Consider the following 14,240-nt stretch of genomic DNA (forward strand, 5'->3'; position numbering starts at 1 on the left):
TTTGATGCATCTAAGAAATCATTGCCTAGTCCAAGGTCATTATGATGGTTAGTTTTATGTGTCAACTTGGCTAAGCTATAGTAACCAGTTATTTAATCAGTCGCTGATCTGGATCTTCTTCTTAAGATACTTTATAGATGTAGACACAGATCAGATACAGGCAACATCTACAATTGGCTAAGTAAAGGGGACCACCCTCGCTAATGGGAGTAGACCTCTTATAGTCAGTTGAAGGCTGTAAGAGAAACAACTAAGGTTTCCAGGAGGAGAATAAATTCTGCATCAAGTCCTGCCTGTATTGCCAGCCTGCCAGTCTACCTTATGCATTTCAGACTGGCCAGCCCCCAGAGTCGCTTGAACTAGTTCCTTAACAATAAATCTATCTCTACCTGTGTCTATTGATCAATCTATCTATCTAGTCATTTATCATTTATTGTTCCTGATACAGTAACAAAGAATTACATCTATGTTTTCTTCTACAAATTTTGTATTTTTAGCTTTCACATTTAGGTCTTTGTTTGGTTTGGGTTTGTTTTTTAATATAGTGTGAGGGAGGGATCCAAATTCATTCTTATGCATGGTGATATCCAGTTATCTTGGCACCATTTGTTGAATGGTCTTAGAACCCTTGTCAAAAATCAGTTTACCATGTATGTATGGGTTTATTTCTGGACTTCCAGTTCTATTCCATCAATCTGTAAGTCCAGCCTTAATGCCAGTACCTCACTGTCTTGATTACTGTAACTTTGCAGTAGGTTTTGAAATCAAGGATTGTGAGTCCTCCAATTTTGTTCTTTTCAAGATTGGGCTATTTTGAGTCTTTGCAGTTCCATATGACTTTTAACACCAGCTTGTTCATTATTGTGGGAAACAAGAAAAGTTGAAATTTTGATAGAGAATGTATTGAATCTGTAGATTGCTTTGGGAAGTATTTCCATTTTAACAATATTAAACCTTCCAACCCATGAACATGGGATGCCTTTATTTATTTACATCATCTTTGATTTCTTTCAACAATGTTTCATAGTTGTCTTTCTTTGTAGTATACAAGTCTTGCACTTCTTATTTTAAGTTTATACCTATGTATGTTGCTATTTTTGATGCTACTGAAATGGAATTGTTCTCTTAATTTCATTTTCAGATTAATTGCTGCAACTAATTTTTATATATTGATCATGTGTTTGCAATATTTTTTCCTCTGCTCTAGGGTCCCTGAAGAGAAATTACAGTTTTCCCAAGTAATGACCAGCACTGTCAGCCACAGCAGGCTTATCAAGTCATATGATGAAATGAGTTAGCATTAACTGAAGTTTAATTCCTCTCTCCCAAACATTGATCTTTGCTTCCTTATTTGTTAGATATGTGCTTAGAACAAAGGATGTTTATTATTGTACAAAGGAAGTGATTCCGGGGTAGGGTATGAAAATGAAGCACTTGGAATAAAGACAGCAGTATGGAAATCAACATTCTATGTTGCCTGAGTTGTGATTATTCTGGAGTACTTTGTTGTAATTTCAGATCTTCAATGCGTGTCTTTAGTGATTCTGAATATTAACAAAACCCAAAAGTTTCTCTAAAATTATATTAGGGGATCACATTAGGGGATATTTTACTTTAAGTTAGAGAAATTTTTATTTAGCATTTTGTGTATGTGGGAAGGGGTGCTTATAGGGAGGCCTCTTGAGATTAAAGCTTCTGTGCCCATGCATCTTTTTATCCAGTTAAATATAATTCTTGGTACTGGATTTTTGAAACTGGGACCATTTATATTGAAATATTTTAAAGATTTACATTTTTCTGATGATTAAGTGATATTGAGCATCTTTTCATGTGTCCGTTGGCCATCTGTATGTCTTTGAAAAATTTCTATTCAGATCCTCTGCTCATTTTTAACTGGATGTTTTTATTATTATTTTTGGTGTTGAATTGTATGAGTTGTTTATGTATTTAGGATGTTAACCCCTTACCAGATACATGTTTGCAAATATTTTCTCCTATTCCATAGGTTGCTTTTTTATTTTGTTGATGAGTTCCTTTGCTGTACAGAAGCTTTTTTGTAGTTTTGTTTTTTTTGCTTTTGTTGTCTTACCTTTTGGAGTGAAATACAAAAACTGATTGCCAACACTAATGTTGAAGAGATTACCACCTATGTTTTCTTTTAGGGATTTTGTGGTGTCAAATAATATATTCAAATCTTTAATCCATTAAAGTAGATTTATAGGGGTACCTGGGTGGCTCAGTGGGTTAAAGCCTCTGCCTTCGGCTCATGATCTTGGGGTCCTGGGATTGAACCCCGCATTGGGCTCTCTGCTCAACGGAAGCCTGCTTCCCCCTCTCTCTGCCTGCCTCTCTGCCTACTTGTGATCTCTGTCAAGTAAATAAATAAAATCTTTAAAAAAATTATATTTCGATTAGTTTTAATTTAAGTATAGTTGACATACAGTATTATATTAGTTACAGGTGTATGATATAGTAACAAAATGCTCACCATAGTTAAGTTTAGTTACCATCTGTTATCATGCGAAGTTATTACAATATTACTGCCTATATCCCCTGTACTGTACTTTTCATCTACAGAACTTATTTATTTGTAACTGGATCTTTGTACCTCTTAATCCTCTTAATATGTATCACCCAGCCCTCCCACTCTTCACTTTCTGGCAACCACTAGTTTGTTCTCTGTATTTGTGTGTCTGTTCCTGTTGTTTTTTTGTTTTTTAGATTCCACATAACATGAAATCATGTATTTGTCTTTTTCTTTATGACTTATTTCACTTAGCATTAATACCCTCAAAGTGCATCTTTGTGAATAGCAAGATTTCATTCTTTTTTTTTTTTTTTATGTCTGAGTAATATTCCATTGTATATATGCCATGTCTTCTTTAATTTATTCATCTATCAGTGGACACTTAGGGTGCTTCCATATGTTGATAATTGTAAATAATGTTGCAATAAACATAGATGTGCATATATCTTTTTTAAATTTGAATATAGCTGACACATGCATATATCTGCTTGCATTTAGTGTTTTTATTATCTTTGAGTAAATACCCAGTAGAGTGATTACTGAGTCATAGGATTGTTCTTTTGTGTGTGTGTGTGTGTGTGTGCGCTAAGAGAATGCAAGTGTGCAAGCTTGGGAGGAGGGACAGAGAGAGAGAGGAAAAGAGAGAATCTTAAGCAAGGCTCCATGCTGTACAGAGCCCAATGCAGGCCTTGATCTCACAACCTTGAGATACTGACCTGAGCTGAAATCAAGAATCAGACACTTAACCGACTGAGCCACCCAGGTGCCCCAGGTTGTTTTATTTTTAATTTTTTGAGGAACCACCATACTGTTCCATAGTGGTTGCTGCACCAATTTACCTTCTCACCAACAGGGCATAAGGGTTGCCTTTTCTCCATGTTCTTACCACTTCTTTTTTCTTAATGATAGCCATTTTAACAGGTGTGAAGTGATGTCTCATTGTGGTTTTGATTTCTATTTCCCTGATGTTGAGCTCCTTTTCATGTGTCTGTTGGCCGTCTAATGTCTTGGCAAAAATCTCTATTCAGAACCTTTGCCCATTTTTAATTGAATTATTTGTTTTGGGGGGTTGAGTTGTAGGAGTTACTTACATATTTTGAATAGTAAACCCTTATTGGATATATCATTTGTAAATATCTTTTCCTATTAAGTAGGTTGCCTTTTCGTTTTCTTGATAGTTTCCTTTGCTGTGCAAAAAAACCTTTTTATAGTCTCAGTTGTTTTAGCTTTGATTGCCCTTGCCTGAGAGAGAGTTAAAAAATGTTGCTAAGACCAGTGTTCAAGAATTTACTGCCTGTTTTCTTTTAGGGAGTTTTATGGTTTTGAGTCTTATATTTAGGTCTTTAATCCATTTTGAATTTATTTTCATGTGTAATGTAAGAAAGTATTTCAGTTTGATTCTTTTGAATATAGCTCTCCAGTTTTCACAGCACCGTTTATTGAAGAGACTGTCCTTTCTCCATTGCATATGCTTACCTCCTTTGTTGTAGATTAATTGACTATATAAGCATGAGTTTATTTCTGACGTTTCTATTCTGTTTTGTTTATCTGTTTCTAGGCCAGTACCATACTGATTTGATTATTATTATAGTTTTGTAGTATAGTTTGAAATCTGGGACTGTGAAGCCACCAGCTTTGTTCTTTTTTTCTCAAGATTGCTTTGGTTATTGGGAGTTTCTTTGTTGTTGTTGTTTTGTTCTGTTGTGGTTCTATACAAATTTTAGGATTATTTGTTTTAATTCTGTGAAAAATACCTTTGGTATTTTGATAGGGATTACATTAAATCTCTAGATTGCTTTGATCAATACGGACATTTTAAATAATAATTCTTTCTATCTATAAGCATAGAATATCTTTCCATTGATTTATGTTGTCTTTAGTTTCTTTCATGAATGTCTTACAGTTTTCAGTATACAAGTCTTTTACGTCCTTGGCCAAATTTATTCCTATTTTTTTTTAAAATGCAGTTGTAAATGGGGTTGTTTCTGAATTTCCCTCGCTGCTGTTAGTTTATTATTGTACAGAAAAGCAACAGATTTCTGTATATTAATTTTGTATCCTGCAATTTTACGAAATCATTGATGAATCCTAATAGTGTTTTGGTGGCGTTTTTAAAGTTTTCTATACATAGTATCATATCATCTGCAGATAGTGACAGTTTTATTTTTTCCTTACTAATCTGAATACCTTTTATTTCTTTTTGTTGTCTGATTGTTGTGGCTAGGACTTCCAGTAATATGTTGAACAAAACTGGTAAAAGTGGACATCTTTGTCTTGTTCCTAATCTTAGAGCAAAATCTTTCAGCTTTTCACCATTTAGTATCTTGTTAGCTGTGGGTGTATCACGTATGGCTTTTATTATGTTGAGATACTCTCTCTGTATCCACTTTGTTGAGAGTCTTGTGTCTTCAATCTTGAACTTATTTATTATTTAGGGTTTTCTCTACATAAAATCATGCCATATGCAAATAGAGATAATTTTACTCTTTCCCAATGTGGATGTCTTTCATTTCTTTTTCTTGCCCAATTGCTCTTCCATTATGTTTTGCAGTCAGAATGCAGAAATACTATCAGTATTTCGAGAGTAGTTTTCCAGCTAGAGTTGCTTATCAGGTTGCTGTGTTTCCCAGAGGGCATGATGTTGAGATTGACTGTAGTATTTAACCAAGGACCTCTCACAACAGCATGACTGTAAGTGGGCCCAGTGTTACTCAGTCTGGAATTTTCATAATCTTGTAAAATTGATATCCTACTTTTTACAATTGATGTTGGAAAATATAATTTTGGCTAAGATATCCGAAGTTATTATGGAAATACTGTAAAAAAGGAGAATTGAATGTGAATTGAAGATTAAATGATGAGTCTAGTTACTGTCACCAAATTACACTTATGCATACTGATATTACTGAATGTGGGTAATGAGTCACTCATTACAGAGTTACTCAAATAAAAGTGAAGAGAGATGTAAGAACTAATCTACAGGAATCTAATCTCAGGAAGAGTTACTCTTCCTGAGAAATAATAAAGAGCACCCCATATTCAGTATAGCTCTATTAATTAAAAAAGATTAGGCTCTGGAAAATATGACATGACTCTGGAAAATATTACATGACACAGTATATTATAGTGGTTATGGGAATGAACCTAGAACCAGACTACCTGAGTTTAAATCCTGTCACACCGTTTATTAGCTTTGCAGGCTTGGGCTCTCTGTCCTGTTTCCTCTGTAAAATATTTCCTCTTTTATCTGTAAAATGGGGATATTACTAGGACTTAACAAGGTTTTTGAAAGGGTTAAGTTAACATGTACAAGGCACTTAGAATAATGCTTGGCATACAGCAATGGTAATGATGATGGAGGAGGAGGAGGAAGAGATAGATGCTTTTTCAGTAGTGGAAGAAATGAGATATCAAGCCATAAAAAGACATGGAGAAACCTTAAGTATACATTGTTAAGGAAGTCAGTTTGAAAAGCCTACATACCTTATGATCCCAACTATAAGACATCTGGAAAAGGCTAACAGTAAAAAGATTTAGTGGTTGCCAGGAGTTTGGGGAGTAGTAGGAATGTAGTGGGGGATGGAGCACAGGACATTTTTAGGGCAGTATGATAATATAATGATGAATACATGCATTATTCATTTGTCAAAACCCATAGAATATGCAATACAAAGAGTGAACCGTAATGTAAACTAAAGACTTTAGTTAATGTGTCAGTATTGGTTCATCAAATGTTCCACACTAATGCAAGATGCTAGTAAGGGAAAGTGTGTGCAGTGGGGAGAAGGGAGTACATGGGTATTCTCTCTACCTAAAAATGCCCTACATTTTTTTTTTTTAAAGATTGAAGGAGAAAAAAATCAAATATTTATTACAGTAGGATATAAATACAAAACCCAATAATTTTAAGACAGCATTTGCCTGGATTTTTGTAATATAAGTGCAATTGATGACTGGTATGGGCTGGAGATTTGCAGATAAATTAAGCATTGATAGAGACATGATCTTTTTTTTGTGTATTTTAATTTTTATATGAATGGAGTGAATCTAAGTCACAGAGTGGGGCATATCTGCATTTTTGTGCATCCTGGCAATTCCTAGGCAATAAGCCAGTCAAGTTGGCACAGTCTGAGGCAGTTGTCAGGGATAAGAGATCTTCCACACACTTCTCAAGTCCATATCACCAATTGGTCGAAGTCAGAAGCCCCAAATAAGAACTAATCTTTTTGGTTGGCAGGATGCAGAGAAAAAGTATGAGATTATTGCTTAACCTGGAGCTGATTGGATTCTGGAATTGGGAAGTGGCAAGCTAAAATATCAAGCTAAATAAAATATGAATAAGGTAGTGCTTTATAATATTCCTTATTTATGGTTAACAACCTGGGCAATTCCAAGAAAAAGACTATTATTTTGAGTGAAGAATGACTTGGCAGTGCTGAGGATAAAAAATAACTTACAAAAATCCTCTTTCTGATTCTTCTGTTGGTAAAAGTAATGGCTGAAAATGACTAGACCGACTTGAGAATAAGCAGGCTCAGCAGGACAGCCATTTGGGAAAATGCACAGGGCTGATGCAAGGCTCAGAGAGAAAGGAGCTTGACATAACCCATTTTCTTGTATTACTTTCCAGAAGAGCTTTTTCAGCTATTTAGTAGGCACTTGTGTTATCTTGACCCCCTGGGAACAAAAATTTATATATTTGACCAGAAGAGTTTTACTAGTAGGCAGTTTCCTAAGAGAAATAGGACATTTGTTTATTTGTTTTTCTTTTGGCTTAGCTAAATAAAAGCTGAAATTTTGCAAAGACCAGACCAGAATTGTTTAGTGTCAGGCACTTTGTAGATGTAAAAATGTGTGGATGTGTTTTATTGCAATTATATGTCATTATATAACAATAGAAAAGAGGGCAGCCGCAGCGTTGAGTGCTGCATCCAGGCAAGGGAGTCTAGATTGGATGAAGTAAATATGTGCAAAAGAAAACAAAATGTCCTGCATTTTAGAAGCCAAATTCATGTCCTCAGAGCATTTAGATGTTTTTCCTTCTGATTTACTTTTTATTTACTCTTCTGATTTACTTTTTATAGCATGCTGGAAACACATAAGTAAAACCTAGATACTTCTGAAGCCCTTTCTTTTCCTCCCTGGCTCTAAACAACATAGGTTACTATGACTTGCTTCCTGTCTCCTTTGAGTTTACAGGCAGAAGATCTGAGGTGATGGAGCCAGCCCAGCTGTGGGAATTGGGGAAAAGGTGCCTCATCCCTTTTACTGAAATACTCCTTTTACTGAAAAACTGCTAATGCGTGTGGCAACTGTGTTCTGAAGAAACTATTGATGGTATTTTATCAATTGATCCTGGCAGTTTTAAAAATAATTGATCTCTTGATTTGTTCATCAAGAATGTACTAAAGAGGGGCGCCTGGGTGGCTCAGTGGGTTAAGCCACTGCCTTCGGCTGGGGTCATGATCTCGGGGTCCTAGGATCGAGCCCCGCGTCGGGCTCTCTGCTCGGCGGGGAGCCTGCTTCCTTTCCTCTCTCTCTCTGCCTGCCTCTCTGTCTACTTGTGATCTCTCTCTGTCAAATAAATAAATTAAAATCTTAAAAAAAAAATGTACTAAAGAGTTCTGGAGGGAAACGAAAGCTGTTTGTTATTGTTAGATATTGATTGAGAAAATTAAATGCCACTAGGGCTCTTATCTACTCTCTGACTGAACTTCTAGTATTTCTAGAATTGAATTTGAACCATTTTCTCTAGGCCCCCAAATTATTATTTTATCCCTTTTGGCACATTACTTAATTATGTTTCAATAAAGGACTTGTCTATGGTCCTTATATATATAGGATTTTTAAAAAATATACAAAAATCATTTAATCAAGTGTGATAAAAAGAAAATTACAGTAAATCTATCTGCCAGATACCTCATTCATTTGATGAGGTGAATAGAGATACAGATTAATATGAAGTTTATAAATATGGTATCTGTAGAAATTTAAGGAAGACATGTTAGAGTCATCCTCTTGTGTCAGGGGCCTAGGACTCCAAGGGTTTGTTTTTATTTTTGGCAATTCCTGACTTTGGGGGCAGGAAAAAATACCTCTGAGAGAATTAAAAACCAAGAGAAGAGAGAAGAAGAGGGCATAGTAGCTAAATTTCTATTTCTCCTTGACCAATCAGAATTGGCAGTTTTGTATTACAGATCAATATTTAAATTTTCTCAGGATTCACTGAAGACATAACTGCAGAAATTATATTATAGCTTTAACCTGGTTTATTAAGCTCTTCTCTAGAGAGTTCATTTTTCTGAATCAGAAGGCCAATATTCTCGTACTTGCTATCATGTTCAAGCTATTTTTATTTAGAAATTCCACACAGGGTATATTTTATTGTATGAATTTATTTAATGCAAATTATATTGCAGACTTCAGCTACAAATGTGACTCATTTTGATTTTTTTTTTAAAGGCATTTTTTTTTTGATGGATTTATTCATTTGACAGAGAGAGATCACAAGTAGGCAGAGAGGCAGGCAGAGAGAGAGGAAGGGAAGCAGGCTCCCTGCAGAGCAGAGAGCCCTATGCGGGGCTCGATCCCAGGACCCTGAGATCATGGCCTGAGGCGAAGGCAGAGGCTTTAACCCACCAAGCCATCCAGGCACCCCGACTCTTTTTGATTTTAATGTATCTGTCAGTTCAATAATATTCTGCTTATTCTCTCTTGAAATCCCAGTTTTCTAATTCAGAAGCCCAGGTACTAGGTGAACTGTCAAGGCTGCAAACACTGGATCCCTTTTTGGAAACTCAAAAATCAGAATTAACAGTGTTGTTATTGAGAACCTAATGCTAGATTGTGCCCATTAGTCCTGGATTGGATCAGCAATGGACAGTGTATAGAAGAGGGCAATCAATACATTTTGGCTTGGGCTGGTCTTTTTGTCTCTAGCCTTGTCCTCTGCTGCAAGCATGTTCTCTGGGATGTACACTCAGATGGAGACTTTTGTGCAGGAAGTTTATTGAGAACTGTTGTTGGAACCAATACCTAAGGGATTAAAGCAGTCTTAGCAGAGGGAGGATATGAGCTGTGATGCAGCCACAACAAAGGCCTCAGCCATTCCAGTGAGGGTGTTCTGGACCTGGGATGGCCGTTCAGAGTTGTCCTAATTTGGGGCAAGAGGAGTGGGCCTTTATATCCCTGTACTGACAGTCATGTTCCAGGCTACCCCTGGGATCAGAGCATGAGACTCTGTGGCAGGAAAGGCAAACCCATCCCCAGAATATGTCTATTAAAGGCAAGATTAAATCATCCTTCTCCAGGATTGAAAGGGTACAATAGACTCAACTTCACCCAAACTGGTTGATTGTCTCAGGATGGTGTTGTGTTGGGCTGTCATTGGCATGTTGGACACTCAGCAGTAGCAGTTGACAGTCTGGTCTTGGTTACCTCCACCCCTGCCATCATTGATATTCTCTTCATTGTGTCATTGTGTCAGCCCTGAGGTGGTGAGGAGAGACCAGATGTTGCCAGTTGGCTAAGTCATTCTGTCCAGTTTGGTGTTTGCTATCTCTTTTGTTCTCTGGTGGACATTAACCTCTGATCCAGTGATCTTCACACTTTGTACCCACTCTACACATGCATCCACATGCCTCTGACTTCCCAATTGTTTTCCTACCATACTCTTTCTCAGCCAGCTGAGCATTTTGTCACCTCCTGAGTCCATGTGTGTTCTGACTTTAGGCTTCCTCCTGCCTCACAAAGTAGATGGTGAGATGTGGTGCCCAAGGATGTCATAAGGAAGATGTCACTCACTGCTACTTTTCAGGACTGCCATAAGTAGGACTGTGGTGTGGCAGCAGTCCCTTTTTGGCTTTGTACTCATTCACAAAACTGACCAACATGGAAACTAGGCTTGTCATTATTTCTCCTTTGTAAGCTGGTCTAAAATATCCCCTTGGCCCCAATGTAGCTACAGGTATGAGCTGAAGAAGAGGCATAGATGCAACAATGATGACATGATGTTCAGGTCACTTGCACATGAAGCTCACAAGTTCCCTGTGGCCATACTTATGCCTGATCCCTTTGTACCATTTCGTTTTACAGTGGATTGCTGATGGATTTGCCTGGCCTCTTGAGTTGGTGAGTCTGACAGAGCCAGAACATCAAAGGCGGTTTTGGCTGCATGGATATCTGTTTGGCTGTGATCAGGCACTCTATCTCTCAGGGCCAGTAGTACACCAACAGCTGTTTTTCAAAAGACATAAGTATCTGCCATAGAAGGTGGGGCTTTGCTTTAGAACCAGCAGTATAATGTGATTCTCCTGTAAGGACTTGTTGCAAATACCATGGGTATTTTTTCCCCCACAAATACTTCTAATAGCATAGAGTTTCTTGATTTGTATAGCCTAACTGGCAGGGCCACTGCACCACAATGTTGAGCTGAGAGTCACAGCAAAAGCCCCAGCCAATCCCATGGGAACAAGGTGAGGGGACTAGGTCCTTATATTCTTGCATCAATCAACCATTTCATGTGGACTGCCTCCGAAAGGGGGCATAATATCAGCTAAGGTGATTCTCATTACCCAGAGTGTGCCTCATCTGAGAGCTGCCAGCTGCATCTTGTATTCTCCCTTCCTTAAATAATCGAAAAGAAGGCGAGAAGGAAGGGGAAATGAATATAGAATAGGTAATACAGGAGCTTGGTAAGATGGTAGATCCAGATATAAATATATCTGTAATTATGTTAAATGTAAATGGTAGGATATTCTAATAAAAACAAATACTGTCAGATTGGAAACAAAATACCTAAGTACATGATAGCTAACATGATGTACAGCTAAAACATAAGGATACACATTCCTGTTTATAAAAAGATGGATAAAAAGGGACCATATTTACTCTCCCTCCTTAAAAAAACAAAAACAAAAAAACAAGAATTCAACAAAATATATAGGGCAGTGTGAAGCACTGAATGGACACAAATGGAGTCCTCTAATTCCCTAGTTAACCACCTGGAGAAAGTTTCCTAAGATACAGGGGGTGGGTGGGGAAAGCCACATAGAACCTAGCAGTCTCCCTGATTTGAGGAGACAGAGCTGGGAACTTGGGGAACCTGAGGTGGCTAAATTTTGCAGATTAGAGTACTGGATAGAAGGGAGCAAAACATAGATTTACAGAGGGTTTCCATTTGTTATTTAGCTCAGTACAGATCAGCCTGTGTGTGAGAGAAAAGCACCTGAGGCCAAGGAAAGAGAACTATCTGAAAGGATTAGAGGAAACAATTGGGGGACTTGGAACAGTGACTGTTCCCATAAGCAAAGCTGAATACTTCATATTTCACAAGATACTAGGTAGAATACTCAGGATGGGTTTGCCTCAGTGAAGGTAAATTAACCCTAGACTAAATGCTACAGTGGTCCTAATAAGGAAATTTAAAAGCAAGACCTAAAGGAATCAAATTGTTTTTAAGAAATTAAACTGTGGGGCACCTGGGTGGCTCAGTTGTTAAGCGTCTGCCTTAAGCTCAGGTCATGATCCGGGAGTCCTAGGATCAAGCCCTGCATCAGGCTTCGTGCTCAGTGAGCCTGCTTCTCCTTCTCCCTCACCTGCTGCTCCTTCTGCTTGTGCTCACTCTCTCTGTCAAATAAATAAAATCTTTTTTTTTCCTTTTTTTTTTCTTTTTTATTAAAGGCTCCCTGCTGAGCAGAGAGCCCGATGCGGGGCTCAATCCCAGGACCCTGGGATCATGACCTGAGCTGAAGGCAGCGGCTTAACCCACTGAGCCACCCAGGCGCCCCAAATAAATAAAATCTTAAAAAAAAAAAATTAACTGTGTCCTGTAACAAAGCACAAATTATAGGAATACAAAAATGCCTACCACTCAACAATCACATTGTCTAGCATCTAGTCAAAAGTCATCCAATGCTGTGCTCGCTTCGACAGCACATATACTAAAATTGGAAAGTCACCCAATGCTCAAAGTAGAAAAATAAAACCTATAATGAAGAGAAAAAAAAATCATCAATTAATCAAAACTGACCCCAAAATAGCAAACAGATGATAAAATGAGCAAAGAATATTAAACTAGTTATGATTGTATTTGATATTTTTAAGAATGTAGAGGAAAGACTGAACATGAAAGATATAAAAGCCCCAAACCGAAGTTTTAGAAATAAAGACTGTAATGTCTGAGGTGAAAAATAAGATTGACAGGATTAGTAACTAATAGGAATTAATTCTAACCAAGTAGAGTTAATAACAGATTACAGAATAAGAGAGTAGTGAATTTAAAGACAATAGAAAGCATTCAAAAAGAAACCAAGGAGAAAAAAGACTGGAGGGGAAAGAAAGGACTCTCTCAAGAGTCAGGGTGTGTGGGAAGAAATAATGACTGAATATTTTCCAAATTTGATGACTACTATAAACCCACACATTCAAAAATGTAAATAAGCTTCAAGCACAAGAAACATGAATAAACAACCTTAAGTCTAATCAGCTGCTTAAAAACAGTGATACAGATACCTTAAAATCAGCAGGAAAAAGGTGCATCATTATAAAAGAACGATGGTAAGGATGACAGAGTATTTCTTAGTTCTTGTACTGTAGTTATGCAAGCTACAACAGAGCAGAGGAACAGCTTCAAAGTACTAGAATGGGAAACAAACCTAGAATTCTTTGCCCATTGAAAATATTTTTGGAAAACATAGGTGATATAAGAACATTTTCAAACATATTGAAGTTGAAAGAATTAACCACCAGAAGACCTGCAGTATTAGAACTATAAAAGGAAATTGTTAAAGCAGATGGAAAATTATACCAGAAGAAATATGGATCTATACAAAGGAATGAAGAACACTAAAAATTATATATATACATATACATTTCTTATTTATATCTTAAAAAGATAGTCTGTATAAAGCAATAATAATGTTGATGTCTTCTTGTAGGGTTAGTAATATATGTAAAAGTAAAATGTATGATAATAGCACAAAGTCTTGGAGGAGAGAAATAAGATTATACTGTTATAATGTTCTTACATGAAAAGTGATGTAATATCACTTGAAGGTAGATTGTGATAAATATGTATACTAGATATCTTTTTTTAAAATTATTTTATTTTTTTTAAAAGATTTTATTTATTTATTTGACAGAGAGAAATCACAAGTAGATGGAGAGGCAGGCAGAGAGAGAGGGAAGCAGGCTCCCTGCTGAGCAGAGAGCCTGATGCGGGACTCGATCCCAGGACCCTGAGATCATGACCTGAGTTGAAGGCAGTGGCTTAACCCACTGAGCCACCCAGGCGCCCCTGTGTACTAGATATCTTTTTTTTTTTTTTTTTTAATTTTTTTTTTTTTTTAATTTATTTGACAGAGAGAGAGAGAGAGATCGCAAGTAGGCAGAGAGGCAGGCAGAGAGAGTGGGAAAGCAGGTTCCTTGCTGAGCAGAGAGCCCGATGTGGGGCTTGATCCCAGGACCCTGGGATCATGACCTGAGTTGAAGGCAGTGGCTTAACCCACCGAGCCACCCAGGCGCCCCTGTGTACTAGATATCTTAAGGCAACTACTAAAATAACATGCCAAAGAGTTGCAACTAATAAGCCAAAAGATAAGAAATGGAATAAAAAAAAATTACCAAATCCAAAAAATGGCAGAAAAGAGGAAAAGGGGGAAAGAGAAAAAAATTGGACAAAAAAAATAAAATGCAAAGAGTAAGATCTTAGATT

Source organism: Mustela erminea, chromosome 16 (genome assembly GCF_009829155.1).
Source record: "Mustela erminea isolate mMusErm1 chromosome 16, mMusErm1.Pri, whole genome shotgun sequence".
Classification (NCBI taxonomy): domain Eukaryota; kingdom Metazoa; phylum Chordata; class Mammalia; order Carnivora; family Mustelidae; genus Mustela; species Mustela erminea.